Source organism: Pseudophryne corroboree, chromosome 8 (genome assembly GCF_028390025.1).
Source record: "Pseudophryne corroboree isolate aPseCor3 chromosome 8, aPseCor3.hap2, whole genome shotgun sequence".
In the NCBI taxonomy this organism is placed as follows: domain Eukaryota; kingdom Metazoa; phylum Chordata; class Amphibia; order Anura; family Myobatrachidae; genus Pseudophryne; species Pseudophryne corroboree.
Genome location: NC_086451.1, coordinates 70,875,618 through 70,891,955, shown reverse-complemented (window position 1 = coordinate 70,891,955; position 16,338 = coordinate 70,875,618). Strand labels below are relative to the sequence as shown.

The following is a 16,338-nucleotide window of genomic DNA, read 5'->3' as shown; positions in this document are numbered from 1 at the left end:
CCATATACAGTGAAAAAGTCTTGCTGACACGTCTTTCCTAGCCTTTATCAGCGTAGGAATAACTGCATCCGGAATGCCCTTTTCCGCTAGGATCTGGCGTTCAAGCGCCATGACGTCCAAAGCAGCCGCGGTAAGTCTTGGATCAGACAGGGTCCCTGTTGCAACATGTCCTGACTGAGAGGCAGAGGCCATGGGTCCTCTGAGAGCATTTCTTGCAGTTCCGGGTACCGAGTCCTTCTTGGCCAATCCGGAGCAAAGAATATTGTTCACACTCCTCCGTTTATTACAATTCTCAGCTCTTGGGTCTGAGAGGAAGAGGAGGGAATATATAGACCGACTGGAACACCCACGGTGTTACTAGTGCGACCACAGCTATCGCCTGAGAGTCCCTTGACCCAGCGTAAAACCTTTTTTATCTTTTTATTGAGGTGGGACGCCATGTAGTCCACCTGAGGCAGTTTCCATCAGTTTGCAAAACTGCGTGAAGACTTCCTGATGAAGTCACCACTTTCCCGGGTGGAGGTCGTGTCCACTCCCGGAATGAACACTGCTGACAGTGCGCTTACTTGATTCTCCGCCCAGCGAAGAATTCTGGTGGCTTCTACCCTCGCCACCCTGCTCCTTGTGCCGCCCTGGCGGTTTACATGAGCCCCTGCGGTCTGACTGGATCAGAACCGGTTGGTCGCGAAGTAGGAACTCCGCTTGACTTAGGGCGTTGTATATGGCCCTTAGTTCCAGGATATTGATGTGAAGGCAAGTCTGTTGGCTTGACCACAAACCTTGGAATTTTTTTTCCCTGTGTAACTGCCCCCCACCCTCGGAGGCTTGCATCCGTGGTCACCAGGACCCAGTCCTGAATGCCGAATCTGCGGCCCTCGAGAAGGTGGTCACTCCGCAGCCACCACAGGACAGACACCCTTGCCCTGGGGGATAGGGTGATTAACCGATGCATCTGAAGATGTGATCCGGACCACTTGTCCAGTAAGTTCCATTGTCCTTGCATGGAACCAGCCGAAGGGGATGGCCTCGTATGATGCCATCATCCTTCCCAGGACTCGAGTGCAGTGATGCACTGACACCTGTTTTGGTTTTCAATGGATTCCTGACCAGTGTCATGAGCTCCTGAGCTCTCTCTATCGGGAGATAAACCCTCTTCTGGTCTGTGTCTAGGATCATGCCTAGGCGAGGCAGATGAGCTGTAGGAACCAACTGCGACTTCGGAATATATAGAATCCAGTCGTGTTGCCGTTTCACTTCCAGAGAAGGTGATACGCTGTCCAGCAACTGCTCTCTTGATCTCGCTTTTATGAGGAGATCATCCAAGTATGTGATAATAGTGACACCTTGCTTCCGCAGGAGCACCATCATATCCGCCATTACCTTGGTGAAATTGGTAATGACAATCCCGTACCGCAATTCTGAGGTACGCCTGATGAGGTGGATAAATGGGGACACGAAGGTATGCATCCCTTATGTCCCGATTCATTTCAGGCTTGCAATGACCGCTCTTAGCGATTCCATCTTGAACCTGAACCTTTTCAGGTATATGTTCAGGGATTTTAATACAATATGGGTCTAACCGAACCGTCTGGTTTCGGGATTATAACATGGTCGAATAATAACACCCTCTTGTTGAAGGAGGGGACCCTTGACCACCACCTGTTGAAGATACAATTTACGAATTGCAGTTAACACTGGCTCCCTCTCTTGGGGGGAAGCCCGCCGGGTCCTCGTGAGGGGGCATCTTCTCACAGTCCAGCCTGTATCCCTGCGATACAATTTCTATTGCCCAGGGATCTAACAGGGAGTGAACCCACTTGTGGCTGAACTTACAAAGGCGTGTCCCCACTGGGCCTAGCTCCGCCTGTGGAGCCCCAGCGACATGCGGTGGATTTTTGTAGAGGCCGGGGAGGACTTCTGTTCCTGGGGACTAGCTGTGTTGTACAGCTTCTTTCCTCTGCCCCCGGCTCTGACAAGAAAGGACGCACCTCAGACTTTCTTGTTTCTTTATTTGAAAAGCTGCATTTAATAATGTCGTGCTTTCCTAGGCTGTGCAGGAATATAAGGCAAAATATCAGAATTACCAGCTATAGCTGTGGAGACCAGGCCCGAGAACCTTTCTCCACACAATCCTCAGCCTTCCATATGCCTCCCAAGTCGGCATCATCTGTCCAATGTATATTCTACAGGACACGTCAAGCAGAAATCGACATAGCTTTTGTCTCTAGGACCCAGTATACTCATGTCCCTTTGGGCATGCTTTATAATTATATATCTATCACTTAAGACAGCATCTTAAAATATTTATATGCATACTAGGGTCTCAATCTCTGCTGATAAGGTACCTGTCCACGCTGCCACAGCGCTATAAACCCATGCCGACACAATCGCCGGTCTGGGTAGTATACTAGAATGTGCACACTATCTGCAGGATCCCTGAGAATAGCTAGTGCAAACAGGACACCCAAGGGGAAGATTCTCAACACATCCTGGCCCTAGTGGGGAAAGGATACAGCCTGAGAATTCTCTTGTGGGAAGCTGCAGTCTCTTGTCTGGAGATTCCCGCTCTTTTTCCTCATGAGGAGGGAAATTTACCTCAGCATTCTTCCCCTTAACATGTGTACTCTCGTGTCAGGGACAGAGGAGTCATCAGTGATATGCAAATCATCTTTTATTCCAATAATTATATATTGAATATCTTTTAGCCCTCTTGGCTGTAACTTTGCATTATCGTAGTCGACAGTGGAGTTAAACTCAGTGTCGATACTTTGTTATTTTGGATAGTGAACATAGAGAGACTCTGAAGGACTCTGTGACATAGGGACAGACCAGGGTAGATTTCCTTTCTGTTCCCTAACCTTTTGTGCAATAATTTTACCTCAGCACTTACACATATCCAAACAGGTGTCGGCGTTGTCGACGGACACCCCCTCCCACACACATATCCGCTCTATCACCTCCTTAGAGGAGCCTTTTACCTCAGACATGTCGACACACGCGTACCGACACACCACACACACAGGGGATGCTCTATTTGAAGACAGTTCCCCCACCAGGCCCTTTGGAGAGACAGAGAGAGAGTATGCCAGCACACACCACAGCGCTATATAATACAGGGATGTACACTATATTGAGTGATTTTTCCCCTATAGCAGCTTATATACACAGTTTTGCGCCTAAATTTATGTGCCCCCCCCCCCTCTCTTTTTTACCCTTTGTGTACCAGGATACTGCAGGGGAGAGCCTGGGGAGCTTCCTTCCAGCTGAGCTGTGAAGAGAAAATGGTACCGGTGTGCTGAGGAAGAAGGCCCGGCCCCCTCAGCGGCGGGCTTCTGTCCTTTTATGTACTTTAATGGCGGGGGTTAATGCACGTATACAGTTTATCAGACTGTATTATGTGCTTTTCGCCAAGTAAGGTAATCTAATAGCTGCCCAGGGCGCCCCCCCCAGCGCCCTGCACCCATCAGTGACCGGAGTGTGTGGTGTGCTAAGGGAGCAATGGCGCACAGGTGCAGTGCTGTGCGCTACCTTAATGAAGACCGGAGTCTTCAGCCGCCGATTTTCAACTTCTCTTCGTTCTTCTGGCTCTGCAAGGGGGACGGCGGCGCGGCTCCGGGACTGGACGACCGAGGACTGGGCCTGTGTTCGATCCCTCTGGAGCTAATGGTGTCCAGTAGCCTTAGAAGCCCAAGCTAGCTGCAAGCAGGTAGGTTCGCTTCTCTCCCCTCAGTCCCACGTAGCAGTGAGTCTGTTGCCAGCAGATCTCACTGAAAATAAAAAACCTAACAAATACTTTCTTTTCTAGGAAGCTCAGGAGAACCCCTAGGGTGCATCCAGCTCTGGCCGGGCACAGATACTAACTGAGGTCTGGAGGAGGGGCATAGAGGGAGGAGCCAGTGCACACCAGATATAGTACCTAATCTTTCTTTTAAGAGTGCCCAGTCTCCTGCGGAGCCCGTCTATACCCCATGGTCCTTACGGAGTACCCAGCATCCACTAGGACGTCAGAGAAAAAGAGGACACACAAACTAAACATAAGAGCTTAGAACCCACTTCCTATTTTTTTTATTTTTTATTTTAATTGCACAAAAAGTTAATTTTATATTTAGGTCAAACAGCGCATCACTATTTTCAATTAATTTTCTTCTGTAATTATTGCGTTTGAATGAGGTCCCCACCAAATGAATGAACTGAGAGGGTTGATTCCCTGGCTGATAAATGGTTGTCTGGTGTAGTGGCTCCCATTACTATCTAACAGCCCTGAGGTCATGAATTCAATTCCTGACCAAGGTCTTGTGTGTGAAGTTTGTATGTTCTCTCCATGCTCTGCTTTTCTCTCATACTCTAAACCAGTGTTTCCCAACCACGGTCCTCAAGGCACACCAACAGTGCAGGTTTTAGTGATAACCATGTTTGAGCACAAATGGTTCAATTAAAATAACGGAGGTACTAATTAAATCACCTGTGATAAGGTATGGTTATCCTTAAAACCAGGACTGTTAGTGTGCCTTGAGGGCCGTGGTTAGGAAACACTGCTCTAAACATACACTGGCTGGTTAATTAGCTTCCGACAAGAAATTAAGCCTTGTGTGTCCATATGATAGGGAATATGGATTGTAAGCTCCACTGAGGCAGGGACTAATGTGAATTACTAACATGAGGGGGGGGGGGGGGGGGTCAATTATTATTTGGGCAAAGTAGTAGTGCTGCATAGTGTGGGCGCTGTATAAATAACTAAATAAATTGCAGGAGTTCATCCAAGATGACTATTGGAAGATTTAGGAGAATACTGGGGAAATTATTACAGTTATTCTTGCTCAAGACACCTCTACTGTCTGTAACAAAACATGCTGCAAAGCGGATTGCTGATCACTTGGTACAATTAATTAGCCATAAGCCCTGACTTTGCTTTCTAAGGGGATAACTCTACCAAAAACATGTTAGCCAAAGGCGCCCTGCAACATTAGGAGCCACCAGTAACCTCCAATTTTGCAAACAAGCTCTTGGGGCTGCAGCGTTCGTCAGGTTAGTGCCACACGTGCTGGATGGTACAGGATGACTTTCCCACACAGATCCGTTATCCTTTGCCGAGACTTGACGTGCCACTGAACTAGCAAACGTGCACGGCCAGCTGTGAGGAGCTGGTTTATGCAATGCAACTAGGCCATGACATTCAGTGCTGCGGCCACTGAGCGGTCTGTCTGCACCACAAGTGGAAATTTGGTTTGCAGCCGTTCGTCTGGTTTGCTCTGAACTTCAGCTAAATGTAGGTATCACAAAGCTGGACAATACCCCTCCACTTATCTTATCTTCCCAGCTCACTTTAATTACTGCAGACCTCATAGTCTTTCAGGGCTGCTGAGGTCTCTTCTTGCAGCGATGTTATCCCTTTTTAATACATGACCCTTCACCTGCTGGGGTGTTATTTTCCTAATGAATGCACGAGCCAAACCTGAGTGGAAGCCAATGCTTTCAATATGCTTGATGTCCCCTCCTGTTTACCGTTTTTGTACACTACCTGTATGCATGTACGTATACACACACACCTTCTATACACAGGCACAGCCGACTTTTACAAGAGGCATAAAATGCTACATTATACGGCAAAGTGGTTTCCTGGGATTCTCTGCCTCCTCAATTGTAACAGTAAAGACGTCAGGAAAAGCACAGCAGGAACAGAACAGATATAACACACAGCATGCCTACTGAAAGACAAAGGAAAACAAACCACACAATATTCCCAGCATTGTCGCAGTGACAGAGCAGCTGTCCTCCTAACCATTGCGAGGGGGGTGGGTGGGGGGGCAGGTGACAGCCAATCAGATCCTGTAGGGGGTGGGAAGATGTGACAGAAGATTTGTAGCTAACTTGCAAAGCTGCCTCAATGCTGGATACTCCAGGCTCGTTACTCTGAAGGGTTAACAGATCACTAGGATAAAGCGCTTCCATATCACAAGGGCAAATTCCTGGTTTATGAGCTAACAACCCCTACACAGGCTGGCACTCTACGCTTTATAACACAGCAATATCCCTTGTTTTTGTGTAAATGTTATGCCTCGTCTTTAATGCACAGCATCGTGGATTTCACTGTCTGCAACTCAAAGGAATATCAGTAATACACAGAGAGCTGTGCAGGCCTCCTCCAAATATACATACTGGTGTTTTGTTGCCTTTTATCATCCACAGTATGTTCTTCTTTGCAGCTTGCCAGTGGCCTTACCGATGATTCAGTACTTACATCGCTGAAAGTCCTGGATTTCAGGAGATTGCCACCTACAGTAGCAAGATGGCTGCTGCCACTGTGCCTATCTGATGTATCCACTTTAAAAGGTAGTCAAAAGGCAGCCTGGGGTCAGATGAGGTCCACCACTGTATCTAATTGTTATGTGACACCCATCCCTCCCCTACTGCTAAACTTAGAGCGGCCATAATATCTTCGCAATCCCAAAGGAATGACCCCATGAACAAGCAGAAACGGCAGCATATGCTGTGGCTTGCATAGGAGCTGCCAATTGCACGACTAAAAGGTGGTCATACCAAGGAGAGAGGCTGGTCCCACAGCTGCCCCTGTCTATGTAAGCATCCTAAGTACAGCAGCTCCCCCCAGACCACTCATCTTCACTGGTGGCTTAGTCCGTTAGTATCCTGTGGCTTTCCCATCATTCTTGTGGCAAAGGTGCATCCTATCATCCAAACGGTACCATATCTCGAACGAGCAGCAAGATTTCAGCACTCATTTTAGTTTCAAATTTAAATGATATACAGGTATGGGACTATTTCAGATCTGATTGCAGCAGCAAATTTGTTAGTTAATGGGCAAAACCATGTGCACTGCAGGTGAGGCAGATATAACATGTGCAGAGAGAGTAGATCTGGGTGGGTCATATTGTTTCTGTGCAGGGTAAATACTGGCTGCTTTATTTTTACACTGCAATTTAAATTTCAGTTTGAACACACTCCACCCAAATCTAAATCTCTCTGCACATGTTACACATGCCCCCCCCCCCTCCCCCCTGCAGTGCACATGGTTTTGCCCAACTGCTAACAAATTTGCTGCTACGATCAAGTCTGAATTAGGCCCTGTATTCTCTGGGATTTCCAGTGCCATTTCTAATGCCCCTTTCAGATAAATATACCAGGTTGCACGCAGAAGTTTGTACATGATCCAACCCAACTGAGACCCCTTTCAGACAGGCGGTTGGACCCGGCTTCTTACTGGGTTGGTGACATCACTGGCCACAGGTGCAGCCCTGGCGCTTGGAGATAAGATCATCTCCAAGCCCCGGCTATTCCTATGTTAAAAATGGGTCCCGGGACGGATCGACCCTGAGTTACCGGTTTACAATGAGCCTTACCCAGGTCCTTCTTAGGAAAAACCCTGCTCGGTGGCAGAATTGGATTCCCAGTTCACAAAAATCCCAGGTTCACTTGCAATAACCTGGGGTATTCTTGTCAGGTAGAAAAGGGGTATAAGAGGCATATCAGTATAAATCCATTGCATTACAGATGCAGCATACTTGGCTGGCGTCATTGTCATGATCAATGCTCTCTCATTAAGACGCTAGCACTTTTCAATATTCATCGGCCATGTTTAATCAAATGTATGAGGTATCATTGAATTCATCTCAACTGAGCCTGTTCTTCTCATAGTGGCGGTAGGTGTGATGTCCATGATCACCGAGCTATTATTTTCTTTGCTATTCTGGAGGGGGGGGGGGAATGTCTATGGGGCTGATTCAATTGTTTTACCACACATCTACCAGCAGGGGGGCGCAAAATGGAGCAAATCAATTGTTGGTCCAATCAGACGCCCAGTAGCCATAGGGCTGACCTTTTTTCCCGCAGCCTCCTGAGGTACGAGAAACAAAAAATGTGTGCAAACTCAGGAGTTTGGACGCTCAAAGCAGGGTGTTCAGAAGGGTTTAGCTGTTTTAAGAGGCTAAATCCGGTTTGTTGGGCGCAACGTGCATGGGCGCCCAAACACAAATGAATTGTGACAATTGTTTTGGTGTCTAAAAAGTCCTGTTTAGATGGGATTTTTAGACACCCAAAACCACTTAAATCAGCCGGAATGTGTCTTGAGTTTTTATTTAATCAGGGCTAAGTCAGACTTTCTATTATAGAATGATAATATATAAACTAAAAATTAAGGACAAATTAAAGCACAAGCAATAGCCTCAGCTGCCTGTAATACTTTATTAATATTAAAACATGCATAGAAAAGTCAGGCTTATACATGTGTTTATTGACTGAATTAGAATGATTTAACCAGATATAAATATGCTATGATCTTAAAGAGTAAAAAAAAAAAAATACAAGCTAGACAGCACTTGGCGTGTTTCCCAACTAGGTGAGAGTTCATATTAGTTTTGTTCTTTGAGACAAAATTGTGAAATTCATAGAGAAGGATTGGTGAGTCACAGACTGGGGACACCACTACAAGCCGTCACCAGTGGGGGGAAATAGGGCAGAGGGGACGCTGGTAATAAGACACACTGTGGCAACAGTCACTCTCAGCTGAGACAGGTTACTGCAGGACAAACGTTACAATGTACATTCCTTGTAACCTTACAAGGGCCAACAAGTGGTATCCAATAGGGCTAGTTCTGTTTATTAGAAGGTTAATCTCACATTAGTATAGGGGGTTATGACCCGTTTCACAGGGACATCCAGACTTAAGATGTAAATCCCATTGAACGTTATTAGCACAACTATGTCAGAGGATGAACAGATAGCAGGTCATACTCTAACTAACCGCAGTGTAAAATCCCAATACCATAGCACCAGCAGGCCAATAAGGATCTGGATGAATGTTAGAACGCAGTTTAACGTGGTTGTTACCAGATGAGACAGCAGCTATCTATGTCACTGTATTGGACGCAACTCTCAAAATTGCCCCCTCCGGCAGCCTCCCTGCTGCCGTCATAACACAACCAACGCGACCATCTGCAGCACTACGGGCACTGTAGTCGGATAACTTTGGCTAAATAAAATTGCACAGACCAGCACGGAACTTGGGTGGTAATTCAGACCTGACTGAGATCATATAGTCGCTGCCTACAGGGGGGGAGTGTATTTTAGCTGTGCAAGTGTGCGATCGCATGTGTAGCAGAGCTGTACAAACTGATTTTGTGCATTCTCTGCGCAGCCCAGGACTTACTCAGCCGCTGCGATCACATCAGGCTGTTCGGGACCGGAATTGACGTCAGGAAACCTCCCTGCAAACGCTTGGACACGACTGCGTTTTTCCAAACACTCCCTAAAAACGGTCAGTTGACACCCACAAACGCCCTCTTCCTGTCAATCTCCTTGCGTATGCCATGCGAATGGATCCTTCGCACAAACCCATCGCTGACCGGCGATCCCCTTTGCAGCCGTGCGACGTGCCTGCGCACTACGGTGCATACACATGCGCAGTTCAGATCTGATCGCCCGCTGTGCGAAAACGCACAGCAGCGATCAGGTCTGAATTACCCCCTTAAATCTACCACGATCAAAGCCTTTGCTTGTTGCTGCCGGTTTCCAATGTTTTGCACTTACTGAGCACTTGTCAAGACACCTGCTTTTTACATGGCTACATATCCGTCTTATACTGAACAGTATATATATCCTGGAGAGAGGCCAGCGCAGAAAGCGCCCTCCCTTGCGGGTGAACAATGTTAATGAGTGCTAATGTGAGTGGGCATATGGGGGAATTTGGAGTACATGTGAGACTTAAAGGCTTGTGGGGGCCTGAAGGCAAATGGGGTCGTGTTGCTGCAAGTAGGTCTAACTACATGTGGTGGGTTTTTGTTTTTTTGGTGACAAGTGTGGGTCTGAGGGCATGGGGGTGGGGGTTTTATTTAGTAGCAACTGAGAGGCTTGAGTGGCATGTGGTTACATTTTGGAGCAAGTATTTGGCATGTGGGGGAATGCAGGTGGTGTGGAGGGCGTTTTAGGGATAATGTGGCAGATGTATTAACTTGGAGAAGGCATAAGGAAGTGATAAGGAAGTGATAAACCAGTGATTAGTGCAAGGTGATAAACGCACCAGCCAATCAGCTCCAATATGTAAATTAACAGTTAGGAGCTGATTGGCTGGTGCATTTATCACCTTGCACTTATCACTGGTTTATCACTTCCTTATGCCTTCTCCAGGTTAATACATCTGCCACAGTGTGCATTCCTTTTGAAGGTTTGAGTGACTTTACACATATCACATTGTAAATAATTAATATTAGGGAGTAAAGTGGGATGAGAGAGTATGGTATATAGGGACAGATGTATTAAGCATGGAGAAGTGATAAAGCAGTGATAAGTGCAAGGTGGTAACGCACCATCCAATCAGCTTCAATATGTAAATTTACAGTTAGGAGCTGATTGGCTGGTGCGTTACCACCTTGCACTTATCACTGCTTTATCACTTCTCCAGGCTTAATACATCTGACCCATAGGTACGTAAAGGGGTGATGTTAAAGAGTGTAGAGTAATGCAGGGGTTCCCAACCACTGCCCTCAAGGCACACTTAACAGAACAGGTTTTAAGAATAGCCATACTTGAGCACATGTGCCTTAATTAGTGCCTCAGTTATTTTGATTAACCATCTGTGCTCAAGCATGGATATCACTAAAACCTGGACTGTTAGTGTGCCTTGAGGACCGAGATAGGGAAACACTGGATTCATAAGATGACTATGCATGGTGAATATAAGCCATGTTGCTGTGCAATACAGGAAGGTGGACAGGATGACAAAGATATAATGGGGGTCTACTGATAAATCTATTCTTACCCATCCGCATGACTTAAATATGCCTGCAGTTTAAGAGATGTCTCCTGCATTAGGCCAACTAACACTGCAAAACATCATTATTCCCAATGGTGACTGTGGTCTCGGAAAAGTTTTGCTTTTCAGCACTGTAACCCTACAGAAAAAGCATCCCCCTACAGAGATCTTCTGATCCTGTCCCTGCAGGATTCTCCTCCCATCCCAACAATCGCAAAATGAAACCACGCATGGCAATGTCAGAGCCAGCAGTAAATGGATAGCCATTATTGCTTCAAAACATCTTGTCGGATTGGGTTTTCGTTAAATAGCCATGAAAAAAATATTTCTCATCACCGCTATATGCAGAGATAGTAACTGAAGCTTTTCAGTGCCGGACTGCCACCGATGATAAATATACCTCCATGGAAGACCCTCCCACCAGTCACTAACGCCTTACTTTTGGTGGACTTCCCACTTCATTCACAATTGCTGTCACTTGTGATTAATTATCTGACGGACATTAACACAGGTGACTGCAATCATAAATTAAGTGGTAAGTATGGGAGCAGAGCATTTATACCAGGTGGAAGGGGTCATGTTGGAGGGTCTGCAATGCGTGAGTGAGGACTGGCATTATGGAAGATAGATAGATAGATATATAATATGTTGGTGTACAATATAGGACTATGTAGAGTGGACATTATGTTTGAAATATAATGGGTGAGTGAAGACTGAGAAATGGAGGGCTGGCAGTATGGCAGGTATAGTGTACAGTATGGGCATATGGAAGATACTGTACAATGCAAATAATGGGAGATGGAGGGCATGCAGTATAGTGTACAGTATAATGCAGGGATGGGGAACCTTTGGCCCTCCAGCTGTTGTTGAACTACATATACCAGCATGCCCTGCTACAGTTTTGCTATTTGGCCATGCTAAAACTGTTGCAGGGCATGCTGGGATGTGTAGTTCAACAACAGCTAGAGGGCCGCAGGTTCCTCATCCCTGGTATAGGGGTATATAAGGTATAATGCATATAATAGGTGAGTGAGGAACAGGAGATGGAAGGCAAGAAGTGTAGTGTACAGTATAGGGGTATGGAAGGTATAATGCAGTAATAGGTGAGTGAGGAATAGGAGATGGGGGGCTGGCAGTATGGAAGGTATAGCACATATAATGAGTGAGGAATAGGAGATGGGGGGCTGGCAGTATGGAAGGTGTAGTGTAGAGTATAGGGGTATGGAAGGTATAGTGCATATAATGGGTGAGTGAGGAATAGGAGACAGAGAGTTGGCAGTATGGAAGGTGTAGTGTACAGTATAGGGGTATGGAAGGTATAATGCATATAATTGGCGAGTGAGGAATACGACATGGAGGGCTGGCAGTATGGAAGGTATAGTGTACAGTATAGGGGTAAGGAAGGTATAATGCATATAATTGGCGAGTGAGGAATACGAGATGGAGGGCTGGCAGTATGGAAGGTATAGTGTACAGTATAGGGGTATGGAAGGTATAATGCATATAATTGGCGAGTGAGGAATAGGAGATGGAGGGCTGGCAGTATGGAAGGTGTAGTGTACAGTATAGGGGTATGGAAGGTATAATGCATATAATTGGCGAGTGAGGAATAGGAGATGGAGGGCTGGCAGTATGGAAGGTGTAGTGTACAGTATAGGGGTATGGAAGGTATAGTGCATGTAATGGGTGAGTGAGGAATAGGAGATGGAGGGCTGGCAGTATGGAAGGTAGTGTACAGTATAGGGATATGGAAGGTATAATGCATATAATTGGCGAGTGAGGAATACGAGATGGAGGACTGGCAGTATGGAAGGTATAGTGTACAGTATAGGGGTATGGAAGGTATAATGCATATAATTGGCGAGTGAGGAATAGGAGATGGAGGGCTGGGCAGTATGGAAGGTATAGTGTACAGTATAGGGATATGGAAGGTATAGTGCAGTAATGTGTGAGTGAGGAACAGGAGATGGAGAGCTGGCAGTATGGAAGGTGTAGTGTACAGTATAGGGGTATGGAAGGTATAGTGCATATAATAGGCGAGTGAGGAATAGAAGACGTACAGTAAATCACAGGCCGGCTGCTGTCACGAAGCTAGGGCACTCACCTGCAGTGCCGAAGACACCAGTCGGCGCTTCACCCTGAACTGCGACTGTCCTCCTTGCCTGCCCGGCGATTCCTACCCTTCCTGCCCTCACCCGGCGATGTGCAGCGGCGGCGATATCTTCCGGGAGCGCCCTGTCATGCGGCATAACGGAGCCACGCCCACCGACCCCAAGTGCTGCCCTGAGGACACGCCCAGCCCTCTCAGCAAGACAGGCCGTGTCACCCTGGAAACTGAACAGGGCACTTCCGCCCACCACAAGTGAGGCTCGCAAGGGATGCCGGGAACTGTAGTTCTGACCATGGCAAGGTCATGTTACCCATACAGTATCTCTTTTTCTTGAGACACTGATTTGTCAAAGGAGATACAGTATATTGATTCCCCACAGTGTTCGGGGATACGGTCGTTAGGTCGACAGTCATTAGGTCGACATGTGCTAGGTCGACATGTCAAAAGGTCGACAAAAGTTTTTCACTTTTTTTTTCTTCATTTTTGGATTTTTTCCATACTTGATGATCCACGTGGACTACGATTGGAACGGTAACCTGTGCTGAGCGAAGCGAGGCACCTTGCCCGAAGCATGGCGAGCGAACACGGTGCACTAATTGGGGTTCCCCGTCACTTTGTCAAAGTCAGAAAAATATCTCTATGCACACTGCCATATTTGCACCTCATTCTGGTCCGCGCTGCGCATGCGTGCGCTCTCCCGTGAGTGCGCATACCCGCTGTTGCGTGCACCCGCTGGTGCTCGGTATGCGTATTTACGGTAAAGTTTGTGTAGTCGTAGCGTGCGACTCAATCGTTACATATTTTCACTAATAAGGTATTTTATAGATCATGGTCCCTTTGATAGATTCTGAAAGTTTGGTTAACATAGCATGTTCCTGAACGGAGAGATTCCTCTTTGTATTGTACGAAGGGTCTAACAGGGGTCATACAGTAGTGTTTGGTACCCATCGGAAGAGAATTTAAATAGCAATATTCCGGTGTTGGTTTGGAGCGGATTAATCGCTCGTGCGAATAGTTATGGACATAAGAAGTTTATGTCCATTTACTATTATTTGTTCTTACTTAGTCATGCGGCGGGAAACCCAGTATCCCACCCTCCTGAACAGTTGGAAACAGTCACAGCCCACCTGTATGAATCAACCTATGACCTTTTGTTATAATGCGAAGCCGAATTCCTGTGTCCAATGGACAATGAGATTGTAGGGACCATTGAATTGTATTGTGTGTGGGGCATAAATAGGCAGGCCGACCATATCCAGATTCACTCTCATCAACGGTTCTCAGTGCTGATAATCGGGAGCTGGATATCGAGGCGCATGCGATCGTTCCCCTTGTGCGTAAGTTTTCTCCGTAATCATATTGTCTTACTGTGAGCCATCTCTCTCTCTCTCTCTCTCTCTCTCTACTCTTTCTCTCGTATTTTCCTTTAATTGTATTGTATTGTATTTCCCGTGTAGTTATCTGGTTAGTTAGTCTATGTTATATTGTAATGTATCATTTGTACTGTGATTCCTTTTGCAAGTATAATAGTCATAATACATATAATAGGTTTTGGACCCGAAGCCCAGGTATCTGTGTATTTCTTATAGTGTTAAGTATTCTCTGAGCGTCGGTGACGCTCAAGCAGCTTTGTAGTTAATCAGGTTACACCAGGTTGCACTTACACTCTGTCTCTACACTAAGGTATACTGTGTATCTCATTGTTAAAGGTATAGATATAAAGGTTTTAACGTTGTAAGCGTCTGCACCGCTGGTGATCTCCTCGTGGTCCCGAGCGTACGCTACGCTATAGCGAATCATTACGTTAGTCGGCAGCCAATAGCGTGCCTGCTTGTGATCACTGGGCCGTAAGCGAACGTGACGCTTGAGCGTCTCGACTACGGTTGAGCGATCGCTACACAACTTGCGTACCCCTACGGTACTTCTTACGTAGATAGCGTACAGTGTTCTTAGACCTCTTAAAGTGTTTTATATACGATAAATATTTAGCTTTATCAATTGGCGGCTCGCCCGTCCTTCACATATCTGCACTAGGTAGATCAGCAGACATTATCCCTCAGCAAAGGGCGGGAGGTTGTATCCCTCGTAGTGCTGACAGGATAAGCGTCTGCTTCGCTTAGGTAAAGAGTGCTGAAGGAATCCGGGAACCGGAGGTAAGAACAAAACGCTAGTGCCTTTTAAAACTGAAAATGGAAAAAGGTGAACTCTGGCGCAATAGGATAGGTCAACCCAATCACATCCCTATACCTGCCCACAACACAGGTAAAAATACAATGAGAAAAAAGGGGTGAGGGAATGTGATCAAAGGCGCCCAAAATTTAGGAGGAAAGTTTGGAAATAATGTTAGTCATAAAAAATAAAAGAGTTTTGACATGAAATAAATGAAGAAATGGTGGATACAACAATACTTATGGGTTCTTCTAGATGTTCTCAATCAGCTGTCCGTTTGTGATTTAAATCCTCAGACAATCCTCAATTGATATGTGAAAACAAAAAAGTAAGAAAAAAACCAATGTGTAGTACAATTGTTGTAAAGAATGTCTTAATAAGGGTGTCCAGAAAATGAAACCCTGGTGAATGAGGGGCTTGATAGTAGAAAGGATAGATTCTCGCCACCAATATTCTCAGGGTTCAAGACGTACCGAAACTCACATAATATATTGTAGGAATAAACATATAAAGGTATCTTTGTTTGATTTTAGGTACAGCGTACCTCACTCACATGTCCAGTAGGTGTTCTCCACATATAAAGGTATCTTTAGCGGTCTTTAATAATGGTCCAAAGCGGTAAATTTATAAAAGAAAAAGTTTTTTATTTGACATGAGTCAAAAAAAGTAAAAAAATACAGGTAATTTACAATTTGACCTTATCCGTCGGGCAAAAAAATGGGGGTAACGGGAGATAAGATTGAAAAAATCTCCAAATGCTAGAAGGTAGTCCGGAATCCCCTCTGTAAGCAGAAACCCCCAAAGAGATACCTTTAAGATGGTCAAAAACCTGTTTAAAAGTGTGAATCCACGCTCAGCATGCACCAACGACGTTTCAACCGTGTCGGTCTTTTTCAAGGTGTATTTCATGTCAAAACTCTTTTATTTTTTATGACTAACATTATTTCCAAACTTTCCTGCCTTTTAAAACTGTTTATTTTTTCTGTCTTGCGTACACACGCACGCACACATATATATATCTGCATTTCTTTTTCTTTTTCATTTTCGTATATCACTCTCCTGTCTGCCAGTTTTATAGTTGATAGAAGTGCTAAAAGAGAGTTGCCGTTATTTCATAGTTTAAGAATAGATAACATAGTTAAAGGATAGACAAACACACAGTTTTGCCTGGGAGATAAGGCGAAGTCAGTGTGTTGTGTGGTAGATGATCAAGGATCATCTACATTGATAAAAGTATAAATTGTGTTACGGGGGATCTTTGCTTTGCGTATACGTGTCTCTAACAAAGACTTGCGTA

The 16,338-nt window shown here is 45.7% G+C and overlaps 1 protein-coding gene across 1 annotated transcript in view; it reads right to left on the bottom strand.

Moving 5' to 3' along the window:
* SLC27A4 (solute carrier family 27 member 4) overlaps positions 1–13,089 on the bottom strand; it is an 83,753-nt gene extending 70,664 nt beyond the window's left edge. The window contains exon 1 of the mRNA XM_063936624.1: positions 12,867–13,089. The gene's annotated coding sequence lies outside the window, so the exon portion shown is untranslated. The remainder of the gene's footprint in view (positions 1–12,866) is intronic.
* Positions 13,090–16,338: the final 3,249 nt, after the last annotated feature.